At 36.4% G+C, this 24,541-nt stretch overlaps 1 pseudogene; it reads left to right on the top strand.

The window, feature by feature from the left end:
- The window catches only part of LOC137254114 (zinc finger MYM-type protein 1-like), a 74,984-nt pseudogene that overhangs the window by 21,312 nt on the left and 29,131 nt on the right, over positions 1 to 24,541 (top strand).

Genomic DNA, 24,541 nt, shown 5'->3' with positions numbered 1-24,541 from the left:
GCTGCTAGCGAGGGACTTGAGGTTTCTGTTACGGATCCTAACTTTAGGTACAATTGCGGCTGCATGCTCGCCAAAATATAGGTTCTGATTGAACGTCACACCTAGTATTTTTTAGGTGTACGGCAGTCGGTAGCGTAATGCCCAGGGGCCTCGCACTATATCATCAACTGACAATTCTCCCTTCAATTTACCTACCTAAATTTTACATAGCTGGGTGTTTGTGTATAGTATAGGAAATGGAATCCTGTAGCTTCTACCTATTCGGCTAAGGATTGGCTGAATAACTGAGTCCCATGCTTATGATGAGCGACAACTATGAAATGGTGCTCGAGCAGGTACCTCTACGGGCGGTAATGCAAATGCTATACTGCAAAGCAATCTGGCACGAAAAAAAAACGACAGACAGGTAGGGTGGATAACTTGGGCCGTATTTAGTCGTAAATGAGGTGAAACACCGATTGCGGACTATCGAAGAGTTTATAAACTAAAAGACCGTTTGACTTTCTAAGCTTTTAAAAGTTCGTGCCAATGCGTCCGCTTATTGCGTTAATTCTTTGATATTCCGGAATTCCGCTTGTTTGGCAGGTATTGGTAGGTATCATATTAAATTATGGGTTATTACAAAACTATTTACTTTTTCTTTCTTGTCAGCGCTACAATATGCTTTTGATTCCTCTTTAAACTTATGCACATTTCTTGTTTCCAGGGATCGTAACAGTTGTAATATTATTATCGATATAGCTTTTTAATAGGTAACTATTTTTATACTCAGCTGAGCAGAGCTCACATAGTATATTAATTTTGTTCGCAGAACGGTACCCCGTAACGGCATAAACTAATCGAGATAGATATAGACTTCTATATATCAAAATGATCTGGGTGAAAAAAGAAATTCATTTAGCCATGTCTGTCCGTCAGTCCGCATGCCCGTGAACACAATAACTTGAGTAAATTTTGAGGTATCTTAATGAAATTTGGTATGTAAGTTCCTGGGCACTCATCTCAGATCGCTATTTAAAATTAACGAAATCGGACTATAACCACGCCCACTTTTTCGATATCCAAAATTTAGAAAAACCGAAAAAGTGCGATAATTCATTACCAAAGACGAATAAAGCGATAAAACTTGGTAGGTGGGTTGATCTTATGACGCAGAATAAAAAATTAGTAAAATGTTGGACAATGAGCGTGGCACCGCCCACTTTTAAAAGAAGGTAATTCAAAAGTTTTGCAATCTGTAATTTGGCAGCTGAGTATATAATGTTCGGTTACACCCGAACTTAGCCTTCCTTACTTGTTTTTTTTTTTTTTAGTTCCATTTCAAGTTTTTTTTCGAGTGATATGCAAAAATAGTTAAGTTTAGAGATTTTTATTGCGCTCTGAGAATATGTAATAACAATAATAATTAAAAAATAAAATTATTAAAAAATAAAAAAAAAATACTAGAAATTAATGAATATTATAAAAATAAATAATAAAAATTAAATAATACAAAAATTAAATAATAACAATAATAATGAAACAATAAAATAGTACGGAAAAAAATTAATAACATAAAAAAAAATAATAATAATACAAAAATTAAACAAAAAATAATAATTAAATCATTAAAAGGCTAATAAAGAAAAAAAAATAACAAATAGTAAAAAATAATATGAAAACCAAATTCTAAAAACCAAAACTAAATAATTACAAAGTACATAAAAATTTGGTAAAGCAAAAATAACAGAAAATATAAAGTCAAACAATATTAAAAACCAGCAAAAAGTAATGAAAAAATTTAAGTACATTTAAATAACTCATAAATATAAATCATGCGCTCTCTAATCCCCGATTTGTAAAGTAGACATAAAAATATACATTTACATACAGATATAAAACATTCAGTAAAAACTAAAAACAATTATTATTCATTTGGCAATTTGTATTTTTAGGTGTAATACATGCAAACTTACATACATACAAAAAAAATATATAATAACAATTATTGATTACATTATATACATACATACATACACTTATTGCATACCATTTACTATACATACATTTTTACATAAATATACGATTTATTAATTATAATTATGTATACCATAAATACAAAAACAAAAATTTACATCAAACATAAAAATTTGCATATCATGAATTTTCTTAGATGTAAGCGTATTGAAATACAACAACAGCAATATGCAGTTGATAAATTAAAAAATTGCGAAAAATGTTACACGAGCAAGCTAAAATTACACAAATGCATACGTACATTAAAAAAAAATATAAAAACAAGTAAATAAATAAAAGCTTAAAAAGGCATTCAAATTAAAATTTTTTTGCAAATTGTCTTTCGTTTTTATTTTCAATTCAAAAGTCTGGAGGTAAGTTAGTTTTAAAAATTAAACTAGACTAGCTTTAAGCTATGACACTAGTAAATAAATGCTTCACAATCTTTTGAACAGTTAATGATCTTGCCCTTTAAGCTTCTGCGTAAACTCCAATGAAATACAATATAAGCAGTTCTTGGTCTTGAGAATTAATTAAAAATACCTTAGGAAGGTAGTGTGTCACATACTCTCCAAGAGAAACCCGTTCAACTGTTCTGCAAGTTCATCTCTATTGTCTGCAAGCAATGCTCCATAGCCTTAAGAAACTCCTCATTAAATGCAATGGTGTTATGGAATCGTAAGGAATTGGCGTGAGTTCATAAACGGAGCCCCAAGCAGTATCTACACACACTCCAGTAATACCATCATGTCCGTTGGCTTAAATACTGTAGGTAATCACGATAATTATATTGCACTGCTGGAAGAGAAGATCCCTCATAATGTCTAGTTTTTTCCAACTCTGTGGTTTTTTAAATCCTCCATAACTGGAAATTGAACTCAGAATCTCTGCTAAGTATCTTTACCAACTATAACCATATCGACGTCAGAATATCATCACATCAACTCATCATATCCCTGGCGGCAATTTTTTTCGATTCTCTTTTTTTGTCTACAGCGATCACAAATATCAAAAAATACCAGGCGCGCAGAACTGCATAAGCGGACGCCACTCACTAATACATGTGGGTGTGTGTGTGTACAAATTTGTTTGTTTCCTGTAACTCATTAAAACGGGCATTGCATACTTATAGGCTGCAGATGTTAACTTGTGTGTATGCACTTCCGCTCAAATATCTGACTTGGCTTTGAAATATATGATATCTGCCTAAAAGTATGCAATGTTTGTTTTCATGGATGAGATAATTTAACAGCAAGTTAAGTTCCCGCGCCTGTAGTTCTGCGTGCCTGGTAATAAAAGCGATCGTGGTAGATGCGAATGGAAAAAATTTACCGCCAGTGAAATTATGAATTTTCTGTACTGTGGACGTTAATTTATGGCAAACCCATTCATGAATACAGATAGACAGTGATTGTTTCTGTGGCGCTACAAGGGTTAATCGGTTCATCGACAGTGACTGTCAATTTGTGTATATAACTAAGCAAAGTTTGTAAATTTTGTTTGTTGCAGCTACTTACTTGTCGATTAATCCACAATTTGATATAAAGTTACATCATTAACCAACCCTTCAAGGCGAAAACGGAATTTATCGGTACACAAATGGCCCAGCACCAAATCTCTATAACCAATCAAGATTTTTTTTCGTATTATATAGCCACCTATTAGTAGATTAAGATACGATTTGATTCAAGGTTGCATCGTTAACGGCTCGAGAGATGGACGGTAATAATCGAAATACCGATTAATGCACTTAGTGCCTTAACCGTTAATGATAGAACCATGAGCCAAATTTTTTCTTAGCCTACAAGTGAGTAGCTATGTAATGAAATAAAAAAAATGTTGAAGTTGTTCTTGGTTCAAGAAATATACACAATAATCGGTTTGGTCGTTAGTAGTTGTCGACAGGCCGATTATTGCGTATATCTCTTGAACCAAGCCAAATAACAAGGTTTTTGTTTTTACAATATGTAGCTACGACCTTGCGGTTTAATTTACTATTTGATATAAGGTTCTATCATTAACCCTTCAAGGCGAAAACTGGAATTTATCGGTACACAAATGACCCATCACCTAAATCGGCCCATATCTCTTAAACCAAGCAAGATTTTCAAAAAAAAAAAGTTTGCCTTATATAGTTGCATATTTGTAGATTTATCTTCAACTTGAAATAAATTTCCATCGTTAACCCTTCAAGGCGAAAATTGGAATTTATTGGTACACAAATGACCCAGCAACTAAATCGGACTATGTATCTTGAAAAAAGACAGATTTTCTAAATTCTCGTCTTGCATTATATAGCAACTTACTTGTAGATTAATTCAAAATTTGATTCGAGGTTCTATCATTACCGGTTCAAATTTTTTGAGCGACTTACCGATTGATCGATCAATGCGGACTAACAACAGCTTTTTGTGTATCTTTCTTGAACCAAGTAAAAATTAAAATTTTTTTTATTTCACTATATAGCTACACACTTGTAGGTTAAGAAAAAGTATGACTCATGGTTCTAGCTTTAACCGTTAAGGCGCCAAGTGCATTAATCGGTTTTTCGATTATTACTGTCCATCTCTCGAGCCGTTAGCGATGTGACCTTGACTCAAATCATGTCTTAATCTACTTATAGGTGGCTATATAATACGTAGACAAGTTTTTGAAAATATTGAGTGGTTCTAGAGCTTTGGTGCTGGACCATTTATGTACCGATAAATTCCGTTTTCGCCTTGAAGGCTTAAAGACGGAACTTTATATCAATTTGTGGATTAATCCTCAAGAAGATACCTATATGTTGCAGAAAAAAAGTTTTACACTTTGCCTGGTTAAAGAGATATACACCAAGGAACAGTAATTATCGGAAAACCGATAAATCCACTTAGCGCCTCAACCGTTAATAATAGAACTTTGAATCAAATTGTGAAATAATCTGCAGGTAGTTTGCTGTATGATGCAAAACAAGAATTTCGACAATCTTGTTTGACTCAAGAAATATACATAAAAACCTGTTGGTAATCAGCAAGAATGGATCAACTGATAAATCGCACGTAGAAATTGAACCGTTTATGATATAATCTTGAATAAAATTGTGAATTAATATATAATTTAAAACAAGAGTTTAGAAAATCTTGCTTGGTTCAAGAGATATAGTGAAGTTAAATGCCGGGTCATTTGTGTACTGTTAAATTTTCACTTTTGCCTTGAAGGGTTAATGATGGAACTTTATATCAAATTGTAGATGAATCTACATACATGTGGGTACAAGATATACAACATGAAAAAAGTTAATAAAATCTCGTTTGGTTCAAGAGATATAGGTGAATTTTTGTGTGGGGTCATTTGTGTACCGATAAATTCTCATTTTTTCATTAAAAATACATAAAAATCGATAGAAATACATTAAAAAAGCCAAAAATGAATCAAAAACTTCATAATATTCAGCGATGTGCAATGATTTTTTTTAGCCTCATGATAGGTATTGAAAACAGCGTTTAAGATTGGTGATTTATCCGATTTGATATAGCTGATTGCAGATGGCGCGGCGCCACATCAAATTCTAGGGCTAACCGCTTCCCTTGAACACCTTTGTCAAGCGTTTCCAACATCTGAGCTATGCTTTCCAAAGACAAAATATTTTTCTTACCATTATTTGGCATTTCAGCGATTTACTTTTACTTTTCAACAAACATTGCCAAAACACGTGCACGCGTATCGAATTTCACACAAAAACTGTACAGAACCGCGACAAAAATGGAATGACTACCGAGCGTAACATGAATAAATTGGGGATTCCCCTTTTTATATCTATTTTTGCAACAAAAAAACAAAATACGCTTAGAAATTAGAATTTTCGATTCTTTTGTTTTTTTTTCCTTAGGAGCTTCCATTTTTATTAAAAAAAGGACTTAAAAAATAACCATTGTTTTCTGAGCAAAACAAAAACTCGGCAAATTATTTCTTTCGATTTTTATAGTGAGTAAAATAAAAAATTAGTTCATTTATTGATATCTAGTTAGCGTAATAATTGACCATTAAAAGTTATTTGCAATCCCTGCTTGTGTCCATAGTCTTCATATTTTTAATTTTTACAGCAAATAGTTTTTGAATAACTCTCTTAAACAATTCATCATTTAATTAAATTTACTGACTTTTATGTGAGCGCACAACAAAAACCACTCAAGCTCACCCCTTTTAAGTAGATACCTACCTACCTACCAGCATATAGTCACACTATGGTATGTACATACCTAACTAATTTTGTTAGTATGTATGAGTTATGAACGCAAACATGAATATGCAAGCACTACAGGCTCTTCACGCCTTCTCTGCATTAAATCAAGAGTCAACGTCATCTTTTTGTACCCACTACAACAATGCAGTCGCCAACATTGTGGAGCTGTCACATATCAAACTCAATGCAGCGCAATAAATGAAGACGATTGTCAGCAACAAAAACAACAAAATTTACCAACATACATGCGTATAAGCATTCACAGAAAAACTCTTGACTTCTTTAAATCTACTGGAAGCAAGTGGAAATATATACGAACGAGCTACCATCTTTGTAGGAGCAACGAAGCGGTAGCCACTTTATATATTCAAGTATCTTTACTTTATATACATGCATACAAATACAACGTATAACAGCAGCAGCACCTATTCGTGTAATCTGCACAGGTGTGACCGAAATGGTGCTTCATGCACTCAACAAAGTAAACGCAAATTTACTCCTTCTCTCTCGTTTGCGTATGCTAGTCAAAAGTGTGAGTATGAGTGCTTCCTTCATCTTTGAATTAATGCAAGAACCAGTTTATAAGCAACAACCAATCACAGCGTACAAACACAAGAGTGCAAAAGAGATATGAGACAGATGAACTCAAAAGCTGCAGCACGACGGTACGTTTGTGTGAGTTTATTTACTTTGCACTGCGCTCCTAGGCGTGGCTACGTTACAAATGAGGGGAAATGCTGTATTTAGCGATGGTTGCTCGCTGTGGGTTGTGTAGTGCAAATATGCAGGGAGATATGTAATAACAAATAGAGCAGAGTTTTTCAGGTTCTTTTTTTTTATTAATTTTTGTTAGTTACACAACGGAAGCAGAAATCATAGTCGCTGAAATTTTTGCAATAATCAATGTTATTTTTTCAATTTTGTTTGTTGGCTTTTTGCCGTTTGTTCATGTGATTTGTTAGATAGTTTTTTTGGCGTAGTTTACTGACGTTCATTTCGGTTGCGCCACAGTTGATTGATTTTTCATGCGCACACCCACTATGAATCGCCAAATTAATTCTCATTGCTGCATTTATGAGTTCGTATGAGTTTGTGTTTGGTTTTATGAATGCACTAACATGGCGTCAGGGGCGGAAATTCTTATTTCTTTTATAATATAATTCCTTGCAAAACTATTAATTTTGGACTTTTAATATATTTGGATCAAGATAAAAATTATTTTCGGATTTTTATTACCTGAGTCCGATAGAACTAGTTAAACTCGGACTTTTAAAAATAAAAGTCCGGAAATAAAAGTTAAATGCGGACATTTATTTTTTAAGGCCAAAATAAAAGTCCGGTTTGATAACAAAGAAACCGCTTATCCGAATTAAAAACAATTATTTCGGATAAGCCGGATTTAACTTTTGTTTCCGGACTTTTATTTTTAAAAGTCCGAGTTTAACTAGTTCTATCGGACTCAAAAAATAAAAATACAGATTTTACTGTTATATGTGTACTTTTAAGGAAAAAGTTCGAAAAATAAAAAGAATGCATGATTCGACATGATATTGCTATAGGCATTCTTGAGAACTCAAACATTTTCACCTAGGACAATTTTTTGAGCCGAACTTTTTCGACTCCGAAAAATAAAATAATTATTATTTTCCGTCCCTGCATGGCGTTGTAGTTTGTAGTTTGAATTAATGACAAATAAAATTGTTGACTATTCATATGATTGTAAATAATGGGGGAATTTATAATGTTATAGAATATTTCTATGTTGGGCCTACTTATTTATAGATTATGTTTTTCCAAAATAATGGAGGGTTAACGCTTTTATTAAAGTTCTACAAGTCACTTATCGTACCCGTCCTGCTATATGGGGCAGAAGCATGGACCATGACAACAGCAGATGAAGCGGCTTTGGGAGTGTTCGAGAGAAAAGTTCTTCGAAAGATTTATGGACCTCTACGCGTTGGCGATGGCGAGTACCGAAGAAGATTTAATGATGACCTGTACGAGCTATACGCAGACATCCACATAGTCCAGCGAATTAAAACGCAGCGGCTGCGCTGGCTAGGCCATGTTATGCTAATGAAAAATGATGCTCCGACCAAGAAAGTGTTTCTATCGGAAACCGCCTATGGAAGCAGAGGTAGAGGGCGGCCCCCACTCCATTGGAAGGACCAAGTGGAAAACGATTTAAACTCTCTTGGTGTGACCAATTGGCGCCGGTTGGCGGAGCGCGCCTTGTTGGACGGCCATAACCGTTTAGACGGTTAAGTGATTAAGTAAGAAGTAACGCTTTTATTAGATGTAAGATCTACTTCATATATGTATTCTAAAAGTCGGACAATATCTAAAATATTTCCATTTTTTGTAGACATTATGCACAAATTTGCCCCATTGTAAACATTTCTTCGTTCTTTACATATTGTCAAGTTTGATATTTCGGTAACAATTATTTTGTGACCTAAGGCGAAAATCGCAGAAAACGGTTCCGTGTATTTGCGTGAAAAATAATAAACGAAATAGGTACCTCATACATAGGCATAAGGAAATTTGGGTGTTGGGTCATTTGTGTACCGATAAATTTCCCTTTTTGCCTTGCAGGGTTAATGATAGAACTTATATCAAATTGTGGATTAATTTACAAGTAGGTACATACCTATTAGACATATACGTCGCCGATAAACGCCGCCGCTAACGCCGATTTTGGTCGTTTTTCGCACGCAGCCGCCGAATGTCAAAAATATCGGCGCGGCGGCGGCGGCGGCGTCCGACGCGTTACTATATCCTTGCAAAAATCGCGAGTACTCCATGCACGCATGTATGGACTACTCGCTATGGACCAACCGAGTGCTCCAAAATTAACCACAATTCATACAAAAAATATGGTCCAATTAACATTCCGATGTCCCAGGACTGGACCATATACTCCAGCTCCGCATTACATCAGAGTAATCCATGAAGTACCCACAGCCCAATAAACATCGTGTAGTGATTACAATCGTAAAAACGAGCAATGCTCGGCTTACAATATGTTCGTGTAGAAACATGAGTTGGTCCATTGCTGCATTACAGTGGAGTATAATGGTAAGTACTCCAGTGGACCACATGATCCAATGATTTTTGCAGGGTATTTTCTACTCGTTTAAGACTCTTTAGGCCATTTATTGTTCAAGTCCAAAATTGGTCGGATATGGTCGAAAGTGGTATCAAGGGATGCGCATCACTGTCAGTTATAAGAAACTAATTGCGACTGTTCAAAAGTTATTTAAAAAAACAAGCGTTTTCGATGTCAGCTTAACATCGACTTTGCATCACCCAATTCACCAAGTTATTCAAACAAACCACTAAAAGAAAAGTTTTATAAAAAAACTTATATGCTCACTTTGAATATAAAAAAAAAATTTATAATGAACAATGAGTTCAAATAAAATTACCCAAGGCGAACATGTTTTCAAATTGTCCTCAAGTTGTTAAAAAAAAGCAAATTACCCAAAAAAGGTGCCGATTTAAAAAAAAATTTACATTGCGATTGGCTGAAAGAGTAAGCGAAATCAGTGATGCAAAATCCTTTAGTAGGTTCTTCGGGGTCTTTGCACCTCAACTAGGGTGGAATCTATCCTTTAGCTTACCCGATCATTGCAGCGTCTTTCAGGCCGAGGTGGTTGCTATAAATGAGGCCGCTGATCACCTGAGGAATGCTGTTCACGACTGTAATAAAATTTGTATTTACTCTGACAGCCAGGCTGCACTAAAAGCGCTTGGATCGGTCACATGTAAGTCCAGGACAGTAGAGAAGTTCCGCAAATCGCTATCACTGAGCAAACTGCCCTTAGGGTATGGGTGCCTGGACACTCCGAAATACCGGGCAATGAGATGGCGGACGAACTTGCGTTCCGCTTTCGGAAGGGATTGATCATGCTGCTCGCTACCTGTAAGCTCACTTTGAAAGGAATTTTCCTTAGTGAAGCGGGTGTGAGATGGAGCAATCTCGAATCCTGCTACCACATTTAGCTCGTGTAGCCTGAATGGGATGCGAGACGAACAAGAAGTCCCCTTCTTCTTGGAAGGGGGGGGGGGGGGGACATATCTCTGGTGGTTGGATTTATTACTGGCCAGATAGCATGCACAACGGCTGGATGCTCCTTATAATGATTACTGCAGGAGCTGCAAAGACGAATAGTAGATAGAAACAGTTAAGCATTTTTTGTGCGACTGTCCTACGCTTTGGCGCGAGAGAAAGAAATCTCTGGGATCTCCCTTCTTTGACGATCTTTGTGATCTGGCTAAGTTGGAACCTAAGAAACTCCTGATATTCGCTGAATCGACCGGTTGGTTTGAGTAGGGGAGAGATCCACGTGGTATCACAATGGGACCTTTTAGGCCTAAGTGCACTGGTGCTCGCACCGGTGGCCACTCTAACCTAACCTAACCTTCTAGGGGCATAAACACTTCTTTGAAATGATTCTTACCTCATACTTAAGTTGAGGATATATGTACGTTGAGAAGGGTTTGAAAAATCACTAAGTCTTGCATTCAAACATCTGTTGTTTATTTGCGAAACTACACAATAGCGTCTGAAATGTTAATTTTGATTTTCACACTTGTTACGGTCTGCTGTTATGGTCTACGGTTACGGTCCACTTGGGAGCGTGTTCGCGTGAACACACCTAGTGACTGGCGATGGGGCGAAAGTTTCGATACAAAAGTATCGAAAACAAGAAAAAACAGACCGGCGATCACTCGCGAAAATTGCCATGAGTTTCCGGCAAGAAGAAAAGGAAGAAGAATTGTGATTTTACTGCAGCTAAATTTGTGGCGGCCCGGCGATAGAAAAAAAAGGATCGTGTAACATCTGTTGGCACAACTTCAACAGTAAGGCGCCAACTGCTTTATTAGCACTATTGCTACATCAACTGCACATCCCCACGTATATTTAACTAATCGCCAAACACCCTAGCCGGCTGTGCACGTATTCAAGCGAGCATTGTGGAAGAACCAAAAGACTGCAACGAGGAATTGCAGGCCGATTCCTTATCCCAACTACTAGAAGAACAAACAGGTGGTAGTAAACCTTATCACGGTGGTGTCGTGTTGACGCAAGCTCAACGTATATAATATCCAGTGAAGTAGGTCGGCGTTTCACAGTCACACTTAGTGAGGAAAGTTCTAGTGATTCCGATTCGGATTCGGACGGCACTAAACTAATTGTTGATGAGAACCATTGGTATCCGAGAATAAACCCCTTTCTCTACGTTTACGAGGTACACTACCACCTTTGGAAAAAGCGTCCGACACCAATTCCGCCTCCAGGGCCAGCAGTACGCTGCCGCGTAATACAATTAACGCCAAAATTACCAAGTCATTCAGATCGTAAAGGTCAGCACGAAGCTTTACCGCCACCAGGTTCATTCGATTACCTCGGACCAGAGCGCAACAACCACCAACAGTACGAACACCAACCTGCAACGACAACGACAACGGCAGAGCCAACACCAATGGCCTGCAACCTGACTTGGGTGAGTTCGTTCCAAAAAAAATAAAGAAAATACAAAATTTTGATTTGAATGAAAAAACAGAAAAAATGGCGCTTGAAACGCCAATCTAAAGTTGTATTTAAAATTAGTTTTTAAATTTACATATATAAAATTGTTTTCTTCGTTTATTAGCTTTACAAAAATGGCATACATCTTTTTTTTTTTATCATTTTAATAATATATTTTGTCGCTTTAAAATGTTTGAAGTTATAAATATTATAAATTTTATTGATAATAAGCCGTCTCTATCACGTGAAACATTTTAGCGATAAATTTAAAGAAATTTTTTTTTGCGACAGCAGCCATTCGTCGATTGTGCACGAATTGGCAAAAGGATTTTGAATTAAATTTTTTTTCTTATATCTTACAAATGCAATATATATATATATATATATATATATACATATGAATCCATATTGCGGGCAATATCTTTTGAACAACAAGACGAAAGTAATCTACGTGCACGTAATACATATTGCTATCGCAATTTCATCTTTATGGCTTTTGTAAATACTCTTATTAGTACATATTAGGTATTATTATCATTATACTATGCGCATTATACCAAATTGATATTTAGTAACACTCAAAAGTAAGTTCTACTACGACCACATAATAATTTTGTAAGAGAGCCCCAAATATCGAAATTTGTATCCAAACTTTATAGTCTTAAAATATGTTTTGTGAATGAAAAAGAAAAAAAATTCAACCAAATTCTTACTTTGTAGGTAGTATATTTACAATACATAATAAGTACATTTAATTACATATTTTTCTCACACATAGCGTTTATAACGATTATAAAAAAAAGGGGAGACATGAATAATTGTATAATTTAAAATATTACGAGCAAAAGTAAGAGAAAAGAAAAGAACCCCCAATAGAACAAGGTTAGTCAGACTTAAGTATTCATATTAGATTTCGTTTCAATTTTGGTGTGATTTGTTGGATCATTTTTTTTTTTCTCTCACTTCATACACTACACACACTTACCTACATTTTCATAGTGTAATTAGCTATTCGTAGTTCAACAATGCTGTAGCCCTGGTTAAGAAACCGGCATTATTTTATTTTTTTGTTGCTTACATACGTTAATAGAAATGAATTGTAAATAAATTAGTATTTAAAATGGGAATGCTGGCGTCGCCATTTATTTAGAAGGCACGTAGGGTTAGCAGGTAAGGGGCCACCGAAATTTTAGGTGCGTCGGTGGCCGTGGATTTTGAGGGTGGGACATAGCACCGGGCGTCGCAACAACACCCGCGGCGCCCCCAAGATATATTCGGCCCTTTTCTTCTTCTTTTTGTTTTTCACCTTTTTATTTTACTTTTTAGCGTTTTTTTAATTTCAGCAGTTAGTAACCGGTCGTTTCCGGTTCGGTTAGTTTTTTTTGGAACAGTTTTTTTTTTAAATTTTCGTTTTTTTTTTGAATTTAAATTTTAAATGTTTAATGGTCCGTCCGTGGCATCCGGTTCTGCCGGATGTCGTTTTCTTTGAATTTCAAGCGTTTTGAGTCGGTCTCTGCGCTTCTGTCAGGTTTTTTGAATCTGAAAGCTGAGTTTTTTAAGGCATGATAGGAACTTTTTCTGTTTATGGCGCAGGAACAGTAAGGTTGGCAAGGACCCGCCTCAGCCGACAATGACTAGCCAATGTGCACCACCACATCATGCCGACCGCCTTCCTTACTACTTCCACCGAAAATGCGAATCCATAACACACTTCATATTTCAACACCCAAGTCTCCCGGTTTAACATAAAGCTGGCGGCCCTATCCAAAACATTGATTATAGCCTATCAACCAAGTTTAAATGTCACCTACACGTTACGGCTCCTTTTACAAATGTGAATACGTAGGCACATATATTTACCAGGTGAGGCTTTGTCCTTCGCAACAACACTCAAAGTGGTGAAGGAAAAGCTTTCCCAAGACAGTCGAACTAATGACCGTGTGTGCTACTACCCTAACGTAGTGGACAGTCGAACTAGTCTGAAAACTGAACCTACGCGGTCATCCAAAATAAGCTCTTATATCACAAGGCCGGAAAACAGCAGTTAACATCTTTCAACTTAAAATCCGTCGACTTTCATTCTAAAATATTTTTTTTGATTTAACGAAGACTATTGAAATCAATGTTGTGAACACAAACGTCTGCAGATTTTGGTCTCCATTTTAAAGATTTTATCCAGAGTTCTTGTGAAATTTTAATTATGTAGATGCGCCGAGGATTATACAATTTTCACCCATGAGTTATGCAATGACAACCACTTAGACTGCTTATGATTTCGAGGGCGGCATCCTTGGCCGAATAGTCAATCCCTAACATTTCAAGGTGTTTCTCTGGTGTAGCTCGGCAGCATAGCGCGACAGAACCATCCGTTAGAAGTCTTCGGAGCTACACCTAGAACTTCTAGGAAAGTGACGTCGACGAAGATATGAGTTCGAATCCGCAGTCCTATAGCTTATGTGCTGACATATAGTGTGAGGGTCAGCATGCGTGGTAGCGACTGGTGGTCGGGATTGCTATTGTTCGCACAACGGGAATTGTAGCTCTTAAAAACAGCCGAAAAAACTGGAGACGCCCGGTGCCACGAGAGTCATGAGTATTAATAGACCATTAATAGCAAACGTAAGTCGCCTTTATGGAGCCACAAATGATTTAAAGAAGTTGTGTTCGCGACGTTTATTACGAGTTAATCCCAGGTGAAACTGTGCTTTGCGCGAGATATACAGGCAAAAGTATGGCCATTTTATGTATCTCTATTTATTCTCAGCAGACGCAGCAGTACCAATTCGAAAGACCGGGGTTAGGTTCGAAGCCTCTCTAGAGTAAGTGAACTAGGGACAATCCCTCCGCAAGGAGATACTCCTGAAAATTTTTGAACGATCTGCTGTTTAAAATAAGAACACCGGCGTACGTCGGCGCCGCCGATAAAGTGATCGACGTAAACCTCTAATACCTATGTATACATCACTGAAGCTTAAGGCTCTACGTGGGCTAATGCGTTTATCGATAACTTCTGTTGATTTGTGTATACCTCTCTCTTTTACCAAGAAAAATGACAAAGTTTTTATTTTTGCAATTTGTAGGTACCCAATTGTAGACTAACCCACATTTTGATATAAAGTTCCAGCCATAACTTTTCAAGGCAAAAATGGTAATTCATCGTTACAAAAATTACCCAGCACACAACCAAGCAAAATTTGTTAAACTATTAAATTGCACTACATACCCACTTACTTGTAGTCTAATCCAGAATTTGATTCAATGTTCTATCATAGACGGTTAAGGCGCTAAGTGGATTAATCGGTTTTCGATAACTACAGTAAATCTGTATGTCTCTTGAACCAAGCGGACTGACAAAGTTTTCGTTTTTGCAATATATAGGCACCTCTTTGTAGATTAATTTGATATTTGAAATAAACTTCTTTCATTCCCTTCATGGCAAAATGGGAACTTATCGCTACACAAAAATGACCCAGAGCCTAAATTATCCTATATATCTCTTCAACCAAGAAAGACTCTATAAACGTTTCTGTTGAACTAAATAGTTACCTAGGTACTTGAAGATTAATCCCCAATTTGGTATAAAGTTCCCTCGTTAACCCTTCAAGGCGAAAACTGGAGCTCATCAGTACATACATGACCCAGCACCTAAATTGCAATATAGATATCACTTGAACCAAGCAAGATTTTTTGAACTCACGTTTTACATTATATAGCTACCTACTTATAGTTTAATCCGCAATTTGACCCAAGGTCCTGCCACTAACGGTTCAAGCGCTACGTGAGATATACGGTTTGTCGACAACTACTGACGACTAAATCGATTATTGTGTATATCTCTTGAGACACACAATATTTCAAAAAATTTTTTGCTTGCATTATGTAGCTACCTACTTGTAGATTGAGGCGCAACTTGATTCGAGGTTTTACCGTTAGCGGTTAAGGCGTTAACTGCATTAATCAATTTTTCGATTAATACTGTCCATCTCGTGAACCAAGCAAATAGGAACGCTGAGTCAAATTGTGTCGTCATCTGCAAATAGGTACCTATGTATATAATGCACAAAAAAAATCTTGCTTGGTTGAAGAGATATAAGGCAATTTAGGTGCTGGGTCATTTGTGTACCGAGAAATTCCCATTTTGCCTTGAAGGGTTAATGATGGAAGTTTAGGTTATAGTGTGGGTTAATCTACATGTTCGTACCTAAATATTGCAAAAACAAAAACATTGCCATTTGCTTTGGTTCAAGAGAAATACACAAATCGACAGTAGTTATCGAAAAACGGATTAACCCACTTAGCGCTTTTACCGTTAAAGGTAGAACCTTGAATGGCGTTGTGCCTCAATCTACAAGTAGGTTGCTACATAACGCAACAGAAGAAACTTTAAAATTTTGCGTAGTTCAAGAGATATATACAATAATCAGTTTAGTCGTCAGTAGTTGTCGATAAGCCGGATGTCTTATGTCGCGCTTTAACCGTTATTGATAGGTGCTTGGATCAAATTGCTATATATAATGCACAACAAGAGTTTAGGAAATCTTGCTTGGCTTTGTGTACCGATAAATTTCAATTTTTGCCTTGAAGGTCTAATGATGGAACTTTATGTATAGCTGTGGATTAATGTACAAGTGCGTACCTATATACTGCAAAACAAAAACTTTGTCATTCAAGACATATACACAAATCGCCAGGAGTTATCGACAAACCGATTAACCCATTTACCGCTTTAACCGTCAACGACAGAGCAATAAGTCAGATTACGGCTTAATCTATAAGCAGAAAGCTATATAATGTGACAAAAAAAGTTTGAAATTTTGTTTGGCTCAAGGGATATACATAAACATTAATCGGTCCAGTCGTCAGCTATTGATAAACCGGATATCTCACGCAGCGCCTTAACGCTTAATGATAGAACCTTCAAATAAACTGTGGATGCATCTGCAAGTCAGTAGCTATATGAATGCAAAACTAGAATTCCGATAATCTTGCTTGGCTCAATAGATGTATTTCAATTTATGTGCTGTGTCATTTATGATAAGCTTCAATTTTTGCCTTGAAGGCCAAGGTCTTGGTGGCAATGATTTACCGAACTGACCAGGAGAACGAGCGTCTGGCATAGGACCGTAAAGCAATGGAAGCGAACATCCGCGAGATAAGCTTGATCAAAGTCCGTGGAGGAAAAGTCTATCAGCGGGAAAAAGTGGGGGCGGCAGAAAACAAATCGCTCATTTACTTCAATAGTGACACAACTCAAAAAACATGACCTTTGAGTTAATAACATATAAACGTACCTATTATCGTGATCCATGTCGTATAAAAAAATCTTTGTGGTCAATTAAAAATTTACCACGTGCTATAAAAATATGACAGCTTAAATCTTTGCATGGCTCTACTGGAAAATTGTGTTTTTTTTAGTTATGACACTATTGAAGTAAATGAGCGAAATAAACACCTGGGTCCAAGAGGCGGAAAGAAGCGGGTGACGGCCCAGTCGTAGAATTTCAATTTGGGAAAACCGCAGGCATAAGCCAATATTACCAATAGAGCTGCAAAGCAGAGACATAGATGCAATCGAAGTAGCAACGATTCTTGCGTGTGAACATGTATCAGCTCAGATGGCATTTTTAACTAGCCCATCTATGGAAGCAGCATATAGTGAAGCCGCCACTGCCTTCAAAGTCCTAGGTGGAGAGCAATCTGCAATGTTTTGAAGTTTCCCATTGGTGTCAAATTGCAAAAAGTACAAGAGCCCCTCCAAATTGGTGGACGGCCAAATCCGTTTAAAACTCTAAATGCTAAATAAGCAAGCTATTACGTCCCGATGTCAGCTCCAGACTATGAGCTCAGTTTTCAATCCCTCTCACAAAAACTAAGTTGTAGTGTCTCAAATTGGAACTCCCTTTGTTGCTGGCAACAACTGTAAACTTTTTAAGTACTATGGCTTTAGTGCTTGCACCGGCAGTGTCGGACATGACACTTTTAGGGGAAGACAGCACTTCCCTAGTGAGGGCAGATCACCCTGCAGGTAATACGATGAATGAGGCGAGACAAAAATCCGTCCATGCTACGTCTAATATGCTGGTCTTGTGGAAAAGTAAGGGGGCAAATAATGAAATCGCGAAGTCTTGGTTTTGAATTTATGGTGGGCGGGTGACTGTTCACTCAAGTACAATGGTTCATTACTAAAGCCAATCGACTTAAGGTTCGTCCCTTGGATAGGCGCTCCTAGAAGAGACATACGACCGCAGGCTCCGCTATGTCATCAAAATTCCGCTTGGCGACTTTAACACTAAGGTGGGCAAAGAAGGAGTCATGGTATTGCAATCAGAAAATTCAACTCCATGACTAGTCTTCTTGCAATCGGAATAGCTAAACATTTCTGCTTAGCTAAGTTTGTATACATAAAACGGTGACCCAAATCGAGCACGTGGTGAACGGTCACAAGCAAATATGCTATAGCAACTGTAGTCTTGATGGTCGAGGTCCAAATATTGATTGGAACCAAGATACGAAAAAAAGCGAGACAAAATCCGCCAAGATGTTCAAATAAGAATTTTGTTTGAAGAATGCTCTATATCAGCATACAGTCTATATACATATGTACATATTTTAAGCGGAGATAGGGAGCTTATGAAAAAATTTTGAGATAGGTTTTCTTGTCAAGCACAGCGTTTTCGAACGTGCAGCCGAAATCGGTTTATGTTTCCTTCTGACGTCAATGTGGCAAATAATCCAATACATAACCTTTCTTAATAAATCTTTATATATAGTACGTAGTAGGTATCAGTGGCGGATCGTGAACTTGGCTGTGGGGGGGAGGCAAATGGTATCAAAAAGTTTCATAAATTTTGTTTTTTTTTATAAAAACGGTATTCATGTATAAATTTCCATGCATCGTGAAATGCAAAATTTTTCTTGAATGCGCTTAATAATACCGCGGAGAGGGATGATTTTAAGTTAGATAAACGTTTTTGACACAATTTTATAAGCGCTATCTGTCAAAAATGCTTCAACTAACTTAAAATCACACTTTATTTCGACTTCCGAACGACTTAAGTGGTCGCCATTTCCTTCAAATCACAATCCATACTACTCTAAAAAAAAAACGGAGAAAAAGTAAAGCGTGATTGGCTCGTTTCGAGTGCAACAAAAGAAGCGGTTTTTTGCTTCCATGCCGGCTTTTCAGCAAAATTTCCGAAAATACCCCATCAGCTTTGACAAAATCTTCAGGTTATTCTAAAGCAAAAGGTTGGAAGAGGTTACACGACAAAATTCCTGAACATGAAAATAGTCAAAATCATAAAACTTGCTATATAGATTGGCGCCAATATGAAATGAGAATTCGAAATGCAAGTTCAGTGGATATTCTCTTAGCGGAAACCATTAAAAATGAAGCAGCTCGCTGGAGTATTTTGAAACTGATCAGCAATTATGACCCCCTATTGCATGAACATTTGGAGAAGGTGAGGGAATCTCAAACGAAAAAGAATCGTCTCCAAGCACATTATTTGTCTCATGGAATACAAAATGAGTTCATAGAAATCTGTGTAAGTCAAGTAATTAGAAAGGTAGAAGGCGAGAGAAAGGCCGCCAAGTATTACACAGTAATAGTGGATGCGACCCCTGATTCGGAGCATATTGAGCAGATTGTTTTTATATTGCGTTATGTTTTATTACACGGGGACTCCGGGAAATGGAAAATCCAAGAACGCTTCTTAGAGTTTGTCGATTGTAACGCAAAAACAGGAGAAGCTATCGCTGAGCTGATTCGCAGCACTCTAAAAAAGCACAATATTCCCCTGGATGACTGCCGTGGGCAAGGGTATGATAATGGCAGTAATATGAGCGGTCATTACAAAGGAGCGCAGGGTCATATCCTGAGAGATAACTCCCTGGAAATATTTGCACCTTGTGCTTGTCATAGTTTAAATTTATGTGGAGTGCAAGCTGCTGAATGTTGTGCAGAAGTCATCACATTTTTTGGTATTATGCAGAAATTGTATAATACCTTTAGCGCAAGCCCTCAGAGATGGAAAATTCTCAAGGAAAAAACTAATTGCTCCTTGCACAGCATGTCACAAACACGATGGTCCGCTCGTGTGGATGGTGTGAAACCTTTCCCAACTCACATTCCGCAAGAAAGCTATTGATGAAATCAAGCTTTTAAATCTGAGTTCAGAAACAGTAACGGATTTGGAAGGTATTGAAGCATATATGGGGAAATTTGAGTGTATCCTCTTAGCCTCCATTTGGCTCAAAGTGTTGACGGTAATCAACCATCGAAATCTGGTACTGCAAGCTAGAAATGCCACACTGGACGTGGAAACAGAAAATATACGTAGCCTCATTGATGAGTTGAAGAAGTTCAGGCATCAATGGTCGATAATACTTCAAGAATGTAAGGTTCTGGTAGAGAAAAGAAGGAAGATAATAAAGCGCCAGTTCGATGAATTACCTGGCGAATCACCTGAGTGTGATTCCGAAACTCAATTCAAACAGCAAGTTTTTTGCGTTCTTTTGGACTGCTTGATTGGTAACATGACAAGACGTTTCGAAGTAAATGACATTGCGTTTAAATTTAGTTTTTTGTGCAAGTATCAGGATCTGACGGAAGAAGAGCTCAGAGAAAAGGCAGCGGCATTATGCACGATTTATTGTATCGATATTTCTACGGATCTAATAGATGAAATCATTCATCTAAAAGCCATCCACTTAGCAAATTTGGGATGTGATTCGCTGCCACCATTTCAACTTCTGAACAAATTTCATGACTTGAAGATGGAAGTATTATTTCCGAGCATCTCAGCAAATCAAACAATGACATCTAACATTTCATTTATGTAAGTGCTCCAGTAAATCTAATTTTATATGAAATAAAACTGACAATGTGAATTGAAAAATTTATGTATGTTATGTTATTATTTTACTGAATTGAGTTTATTTTTCACATTATTATTGTCGAGGTCAATACGCGTCTTTTAACACCTTTCTCGATATTTTTGCTAGCGTATTAGCAGTCGACCCCTCAACTAGACTTTTACCGGCAATTCAAACACCAATTTTCTTGTAATTAAAAACTCTTTAAGAGCACTTTTTTTATTTCTGTGAAATAAATTTCTATTTTTAAAATTGTTGCAAAAACCGTGCAAAAAAATTGTTCTTGAGCACATTTTTGTACGCAAGGAAAAGCACATACGCAAAATTTTACTCTCTATGATATTCCGTTGAGAAAACAATGGCCTGCAGTATTGATGCTAGATATTTTCATTCCACACCTTAGACTTAAAGATTTCCCATACAAAATTTTATTTTTCAAATACTTTAAGTATTGAACATTTGAATATTTTTTTTCTTTGGATATTTCATTTTTGTTCTGTAAAGTATTTGAAAAATAAAATTTCTCGACCTTTTGGGGGGGAGGGAAATGTCCCCTATCCCCCCCCTAGATCCGCGCCTGGTAGGTATACAGAACATCAAATAACAAAATAAAATATTAAAAAATCGGCTTTAATAAGGAAATGAGTCCATCTCCGAAAGCTCAAAGTAAACTTTTCGTTACGTCGACAAAATGATAAACGAAATTTATTTTTTTTTTGCTTTGGGATATAAAAATGATTATTTTTCTGAAAAAAAAATGCAACAGTTATAAAAAGGATATGCATTTGATGCTGAGAAAAAATAAGGAAGTAAAGAAGCAAAAAAAAAAAAAATTTAAGGAGTTTTGCACATTTACCCGCAGCCTGAGGCAATCAATGAGGCATCCAAGCGCACTAAACGCAATGACACTTGCTTGGCTTTTGAGATGTTACACTTTTTGTATGTATGTGCGTGCCGTGCCATAAGCCTTCCCAATTGCAATTGAAGCCCACTCAATAGATAACGTGCAAAGGTAGCAACCTTAAGAATTTCTCTTGACAAAATTGAATTCTTGAATGATTTCAGCGCGACAATTTGATTTTGAGCGTGTGTGGGTGAAGCGTTGAACCATTAAAATGTACGCTTAAGTGCTATAGCTTGAAGACTTCATAGATAGTTGCTGCAAAAAAAAAAGTATAATATTATGCTTATGTATCTATAAAGTTCTGAGAGTTCTACAGAAATTTAAAAAAAAATCTGTAACAAAATTCACTTTAATAAAAATCCATTAAGTGCACATTAGTGCAACTGAGTGAAAAAAATAGTTTCCGGCTGAGCACAAATAAGGAAAAAGTTATGTTTATAAAACTTGATAGGCAATTTTGTTTTAATTTCTTTCTTACGCCTCTATTCTGAGCGTTACCGGTAAAATAGTACCCAGAACATTATGTAACCGAATATCGTTACCAGTTCTTTTATCCGCGATTCTGGCCCAAGTGCTAACGCTGTCATCACCGAAAAACTCAGCAGCGTCTGTGGAGAAATTTGAAAGGTAGTTTTCTTCGCTTTCACTGTTGCCATTTTGGTCCATTTGTACCAAAAATGGTCCCTTTCAACGCCATTTGGTCCGCTGGTCCCTTTTCTTCAATTTTGGTCTTTTTTAGGCAGTAGTTATGATTGGTACTCTTCTTTCTTTTTCACTCAGGTAAAAATTCACAATATTGCCCAAAAATTCGCCACACTTTCGTTAGGTCCCATATAATTTTGAATTCACTTCAATGGAACTCTCACCATAAAAAATTGCTCAGTCAATAAAATGTACCAGAACAATAACATTTCACCTAGGATATAATTTATGCCAGGCATTAAAAAGAAAAGTGTTGGCAAATACATTGTCGTTAATTGTTGATAAAATAACCGACTAATCAAAAAAACTCTTGTTTTATAATAATATTAATAACGGCTAGATATTTCGATCTGTTATCAAGCACTATGTAAATATATGAAAATAAAAAATGCTTCTCGCCCAGCATAGCTTATAGCGAGCACTCCGCCGTGAGCCTAACACTTTCAAAGTTATACAAGGAAATTCTATGCATTACTTCTGATTTGGCACGTTGATATTTAAATCTTTCTCACCCAGCTCAATGAGTTCAAGGAATTCCAGGACTAATGTGGTGTTAAGCTACGCAAGGTAATTGAAAATTAAGTATCTTGGCACAAGAAATATTTTAACTCGAAGACAGAAGGAAGCAAATGCAAAGGGGATTTGATTTCGGAAGAAATGTTTTGTATAAAATTATTCCCGTAGGTGCTAGCAGAACCCCTGAGAACTGGGATCAAAACTCACACTTACTGAATCTAGTAGACTCTGATATGAAGTTTAAACGTTAAGGGAAAAAGTAAGCATCTATAAAAATAGCACTAACAGCAATTTTGCTTAGTTTCATTTATGATTTACTGAGTTTTCCACATACATAGTTCGGCAACAACAGAACGCAAATTTTGAACCGTTTCTTATTTCATTGCCACGAACAACATATTGCTAGAACCAAGACCTATGTGACCAAAACTTGGTTCACAACGTTTGGTTGGTGAAAGACATAGACTTTTCCTATATCAAAATATAGTACCATTTTGGTTGCATCCACATATATTCGTTTGTTCAGCTTGAATTGAAGGAAAGTCTTCACTATGTTCAGTAAAATTTTATATGGAAACATCCTAAAATTTTGTATTTTATACTAATAAAATAAAACAAAAATTTGGTCCTTTTTTCGACGAATTTTGGTCCCAAATGAAAATATGGTGTGGCAACCGTGTTCGCTTTACCGAAAATGTCTCACTTGTAGATACGAGGTCAATGAATAAACGGGACGATGTGTATATGCATATTAAGCATAAGTTTCTACATGGGTAAATTGTAATTTATTCTGTGAAAGTACATAACGTAAACAAATATGTATAGCAAGAGGCAACATTTTTTATACCTTTCATGAAAATGAAATGGTATATTAATTTCGTCACGAAACCCAAAATTGTAAGTCCTTAAAGGAAAATAGATAGACCCAACATTAAGTATACCGAAATAATCAGGTTGAAGAGCTGAGTTGATTTAGCCATGTCCGTCCGTCCGTCTGTCCGTCTGTCCGTCTGTCTGTATGCAAACTAGTCCCTCAATTTTTGAGATATATTGATACAATTTGGTGAGCGGGTGTATTTGGGTGTCCGATTAGACATTTGTCGGAACCGGCCGGATCGGACCACTATAGCATATATCCTCCATACAACAGATTTTTCAGAAAAAGAGGATTTTTGTCATATCTTACTCAATTTAACAGATTGAAGCTTCAAACTTCACCATATAATTTCGTATATTGCACATATTGTTGCCTGAAAAAATTGATGAGATCGGTCGTATATATAGTATATATCCCCCACAACCGATTGTTCAGATAAGAAACTTTTCGTAATTACTGCCCTATTTTAAGAGCTAGAGGCTTCAAATTTTAAGGAATGCTTACGTATATAGCATATATTGTTGTCTGAAAAAATCATAAAGATCGGTGGTATATATAGTATATATATGGTGGTATATATAGTATATATATATATATTTTCGCAAATTTTAGCCCCATTTTAACAGCTAGAAGCTTCAAATTTCACCGAATGCTTACGTATATGGCATATATTGTTGTCTGAAAAAATCATAGAGATTGGTGGTATATATATTATATACTTCATATAAACTGTCATTTTTGGCACTTTTTTACGGCTAGAAGCTTCAAAATTCATCAAATTTCATCAAATAGTTACGCTTAGGTCATATATTTTTGAAATACGTGATTTGTAGTCATAGTTTTTACATGCAGACCACAAAAAACGCGAAGCTTTGCATCCTCACACAAAGTACCTACCTATTTTTTATTTTA

The sequence above is a fragment of the Eurosta solidaginis genome, chromosome 5 (genome assembly GCF_040869045.1).
Source record: "Eurosta solidaginis isolate ZX-2024a chromosome 5, ASM4086904v1, whole genome shotgun sequence".
Taxonomy (NCBI): Eukaryota; Metazoa; Arthropoda; class Insecta; order Diptera; family Tephritidae; genus Eurosta; species Eurosta solidaginis.
Note: the sequence above shows the minus strand (reverse complement) of the source record. Positions and strands in the feature narration are given on the sequence as shown.